This window comes from Sinocyclocheilus rhinocerous, unplaced genomic scaffold, assembly GCF_001515625.1.
Source record: "Sinocyclocheilus rhinocerous isolate Xijiao unplaced genomic scaffold, SAMN03320098_v1.1 scaffold20712, whole genome shotgun sequence".
NCBI lineage: Eukaryota > Metazoa > Chordata > Actinopteri > Cypriniformes > Cyprinidae > Sinocyclocheilus > Sinocyclocheilus rhinocerous.
Genome location: NW_015655728.1, coordinates 2,783 through 8,191, shown reverse-complemented (window position 1 = coordinate 8,191; position 5,409 = coordinate 2,783). Strand labels below are relative to the sequence as shown.

Sequence of the window (5,409 nt, the reverse complement as noted above, 5' to 3'; positions counted from 1 at the left end):
TGTGTGTGTGTGTGTGTACATGTGGAATATACAGTTTTTACAGTGTAAAAAACATTACATCACATGTATAAGTGTGCCTGTAAGTGTTCTCAATGTTCTGAACTGGCTCAAAAGTAAAAATGTAATCCTTTTTAGGTCATTTCCTGGATTTTTTAGAAAGGAAGTAAGGGGTAAAAAACATTTTGGACCATATAAACGGCCAGAGAAAAGCTTTTTGATATTTTTTTTCCTTCTTGACCAACAATATGAAAAAACGCCCAAAGGAGAGACAGAATTACAGCTTACACTTGCAGGACTTGGGAGAAGATCATTAACTATAACCGAAAACATGACTCATTCAGAGGTAAGATCGATAATGTTATTTTTCTTGTTTTTTTTTGTGTTGGGTGAATTTCCTTACTCTGCCTTTCCTTACTCTGTTTTTCTCTGCCTTTGATAATTAAGCTATCAGAGGTGCTTGTTAATGCATATCCAAAACTGGCAAAAATCTGCGGAGGATGGTTGCTGCACAAGTGCTCAGGTATGTAGGATTGTTTTGAATTTTTGTCCTAACCTCTTAAAACTTTTGTGAATTGAAAATCATACGTGTTTATAGATATTGGATGGATTTTATCTGTTAAAAATTTTTGGTGGATTGTCTATTTACATATATTCCGTTATGTATTTTGAATCGTAGGTGAAGGTGGGCAGCGGAAATTGATTGTCATCCCTCCTGACCCAGATGGATATAATGGACAGCAGCTGAAAACCGTGAGCAGCAATGGAAAGTGCACAATGTATGTAGTTCCTCTGCAAGAGCAAATTGACACAACTCCATTACCACCTGATGCAAGAGAGTTTGAAAAAATGCCTAAAGCCCAGTGTACACTCTGCAGCCAAATGGTTCCTCTTCAGTGCCTTCCAATACATATAAAACACTGTAAGATGGAACATGTGGATCTGTGTGCCTCAAGTGATGATGTAAGTCTAAGGTGTTTATTTTAGTCACCAATGAGCTCTAAAAACAAGGTTGATGAGATTCTGTTTAATTTCCAGTCAATGGAGTCAGACTCCCCACAAGATAATTCAAGTTCTATTGACACATTGGAAAGAGGTGTGTTGTTTTTGCTCCAAATGTTTGGGACATACTGATCTTTTGTTTATATTTCATAAGCTCTGAAAACACCATTTTTATGGTTTCAGGAATTGGAAAAGTCACCAGATACTGAAAGCTGTGATTCAAATATAAATGAAGTCTGGACAGAGAAGGTGAAAAGGATATTTATTATCTATTTATGTATTAAATAATATGAATTTATGGTATATGTATGGTTCCTAAACAATTGTTTGTGCATAATTTAACTCAGTATTTTAATGTCACATCAGACTGCTGAGTGTCCACTGCAAGAAAACATTTAACAGTGGATTACAGTAAATTACTAAAATAGTTTAGTGTCACTTATCTAATATTAATAATTTAAACTTTTCCTATCCAGCCATTTTAAATATTAAAGCATTTACTTTTTATTTTTGTCTGTGTGCAGAACTGCAGAATATGATGATAACTTCAGTGACCCAATAAATACACTTCAAAGGTAAAAATGATATATTAAGAAACTGTTTGTTTCGCTTTGCTGGTACATTTCATGTTTCATATCTGTTTATTTCTATTACAAAGTTCTGGGGAGATTTTGAATTGGATCAGCAGTAATGTTGATCAAAACAACACCTTTTCCATCTGTGTTTCTCGGAATGACATCTTCAATAGAGGCATGCAGCAGTGGCAGCGCCAGAAGAAATCTTCCCCGAAAGGTAGACTAAAGGTTACCTTTTTGGCGAATCAGGGGTCGACTCTGGTGCTCTTAGCAAGGAGTTCTTAACAGGTATAACTAGTTTAGTTTATTATAAAATGTTTTATATTTTAAAGCAGACATTTTGTCAGATCAGATTTTAAATAGGATGTATTTGTTGTTGTCTAGAAATGATTGCAGAGATTGAAACAAGACTGTTTATCGATGGTGTAGATAAAAAAGGGAAAAATCCAGTCTATTGTCTCAACAGCTTGGATCGTAACTACTTCAGGTATGCAAGATTTGATCAGTTAACACTTTTCACATTGATAAACATTATTTTTGGTTGATTTAAGGTTTTGTTTTATCCACTGTGGTATTAGAAGTGCAGGAGAAATTATGGCTGTCAGTCTAGCACAAGGAGGACCACCGCCGGTTTTTTTGCGCGAGTGGTGTTTCCAATATCTTTGCTCTGGAGATTATGACAGTATACAGGTGACAACCAGTGACGTCACAGATTTGGAATTCTCCCTGCTCATTGAGAAGGTAAAATATTAACCAGATATGCACATTTTATATAGTAATGTTTAACTCTTAAAAGTAAATAAGGGATGCCAATAAGACTGTATTCTATTTCTCTGTATTTAGGTTAACTCAACAGATGACATGAGTGAGCTTACAGATGAGATTTTAAGCTGTGGATACACTGGAAAAGTGTCTGCTGACATGAAAAGCAACATCATCAGGTGCACTATACTTTTTATTCTCCTTGGAGTACAAAATTGTTTTAATTTTAACTGTATTTGTAATCTTATGAAATTTAGTACAGTAAATAACAAAAGCATCAAGTTTATCATCTAGTACATCAAAATTTAGTTACTCTGTATATTTTTAAATATTGTTTAATGTTTTAAATATGTATTGATGAAACCGTTAAATTGCCTCTAGAGCCATTGTTTTACACTCCACTATGAGAGTTGTTCCAGTGCTTGATCAGCTGCGAAAAGGCCTGCAGCTCTGCGATCTCCCAAAAGTCATGGAAATGCATCCAGACTTATGTCTACCACTGTTTGTCCCAGGGGAAAATGACGACAGGGTAAACCATTGTGGTTCTTATGGTGTTTTCATAATGAGGACATGCATATAGAAATGCTAACACTATCTCTTTTATTTAAGGTGGATGCAGCCTTCATTCTGGAGAATTGCCACCCTGTCCTTAGTGACAAAGGTTCTGTGAAATACACCAAAGAAGTAAATGTAATGAACTTTTTCCAGAATTTCCTACAGGAAGTTGAGGATTGTGGTATGTATTTTAATGGCACAACATACGTAAAGTTCTGTTAATCTTGGTTTCATTCCACTGCAAGTTTTTAAGAAGGTGAAGCTGAACAAATGACTACTGGTAAAGTTATGCAGTGGATGACAGGCCAGAGACATAAGCCTATTCTTCCCAGTGACCAGAAGGACTTCAACATCACTGTGAAGTTCAATCACGACTGTGACACAAATCATACTGTGTGTTTTCCAACTGTAAGCGCATGTACTCGCACAATTACATTTCCTACAGCTCACCTGAAAACACTAAATGAATTTAAAAACATAATGGGAATAGCCATGAAATATGGGGAGTCATTTGATAATGTTTACATGTATTTGATGGGGAAAGCATGTTGAAACAGCAACTTTCAGCTTCTCTTTGAGTCACTGTTTATTGGCACAAGTAAAACTGTATCTTTGACAATATTTGTTCAAAAAAATGTTCATGTTAAAGCAATACAAAATCATTAACTGTTCTGAATTTTCATTTACAAATTACTTTGCATACAATTCATTCATTGTGCTGCTTTGTGTTACAGTTGCACTTTTCAAAATTTATACAATTTGTAAAATACATTTTTACAATGGTCTCAACACAGGTGTTTGTGTATTTTACAGACGTTCAAAATATTGAACCAAAGATATATAAATATCTCTGCCATAACAGTCAGATGTTGTGAGAGGATTACAGATGGATTTTACGGTTTCCATCAGAGCAGAAGTGAGTGGGCACTCAATTTCTGGAACATGAACTCCAACATCATCATCTTCAGTCACACTATCAAACGTCTCCCAGTCTGTTCCAAACCGTTCCAAATTCTTAAATGAAAAAAACTAATTACTTCCTGCATCATGCAAAAGCACAATTTGACAGTATGACTACAGGCATAGAAAATCAATAAATAAAAAAAACCCTGAAAATTCTCTTCATCGTCACCTGATGAGTTGTGCATGTGTCCCATTATCCACAGCTGGTTAGGGGTGAGCCCATTTTCAGACTGTAACGGATGATTGTCCCAGCCTTCAGAAAATGTGTGGAGGTCACGCTTCAGACGTGGGAGGAACACATAATGTGCACAAAACAGATGAAGGGAATCTGACAAGTCCAACAAGCCATCTTCCTCAAGGCTGTGAAGTATTTCGTAATATAGCTGAGTTACGCTGAGCCAGACGTCTCGCCACAGGCGTTCAATTACCGATATAACGTTGGTTCGACGTTTGACGTTGGATATTAGACAGATATTCAGCCGCGAAAAACTTCAATACATTTTTAGTGGATGAGTATAATTGTATACAAAATGGCTTATCTGAAAAGCATTAGAACGTAGAACTGAACACACATCGCAGTTTATTTGTTTTAATCGTCTTCTATATGTTGAAACGCATAAAGTCTCTAGCAGCGCCGAGCTAGCGCTTAGGCCCCTAGGGACCGTCTACAAAGTGCATGTACAGGATAAAACTATGAATGTTTTCCCACCGGAATGTTTTTTACAATAAACAAAACAAGAGCAAACAGTGCACCAAGCTCTTTGAAAGCCAGCTAGGGACCGTCTACAAAGTACATGTAAAGGATAAAACGATTAATGTTTTCCCACCGGAATGTTTTTTACAATTAACAAAACAAGAGCAAATAGTGCACCAAGCTCTTTGAAAGATATAAAGACAAACACTTATAACGCTCACTTGAATTTAAATAAGAAATATTGTAAACAAGATATGTGATAGTGGTTATTATTATATTATTACTATTAATAAATATATGAATAAAATAAAAATAATATTAAAAATCATTATCATTCCATAATTTAGTGGTTATGCAGTAGGCTTATTCCAGGTCCTTGTGAGAACATTTTAATATTTGTTGTTTTCACAGAAGTTTGACACCAAAAAACACACTATTGAAATTTAAACTAATAAATTAATTAATTTAAAATGAATACACTCTTCTGTATTAACCTCATGTTTTTGTTACTGTTTTTATAAGAACATTTTTATACTTGTTTTAGTCACAGAACTATAATAGAAAACATGGTAGAGGAAGATACTGCAGTTGTTTTGACTGAGTTTTGAATTCAAACCTTTCAAATTCATTTAAAATCAATACAGTCTTCTATTTCAACTTCAAAAGGTGTGTCTTGTTACTGGTTTCTAGAAGAATATTTTAATGTTGGTTTTAGTCACAGAAATATGAGAGAAAACATTCAGCTGAAACTGAATAGCCAATTAAACTGTTTATTAAGCTGATCAATCAATACATCAATTAGTTAAAAATTCTATTTTCGAGCTCATTTTCAAAGGGTCCATTTTGTTTGTATGTTTATTT

At 34.7% G+C, this 5,409-nt stretch overlaps 1 long non-coding RNA gene and 1 pseudogene across 1 annotated transcript; both read left to right on the top strand.

Moving 5' to 3' along the window:
* Window positions 1-156: 156 nt before the first annotated feature.
* Window positions 157-2,255, top strand: LOC107718917 (uncharacterized; annotated as a pseudogene).
* A 13-nt stretch (window positions 2,256-2,268) lies between these two features.
* On the top strand, window positions 2,269-2,786 carry LOC107718918 (uncharacterized). The gene is made up of 3 exons (XR_001637472.1): window positions 2,269-2,315; window positions 2,418-2,515; window positions 2,718-2,786. It is a non-coding gene; the product is annotated as an uncharacterized LOC107718918 (long non-coding RNA).
* Window positions 2,787-5,409: the final 2,623 nt, after the last annotated feature.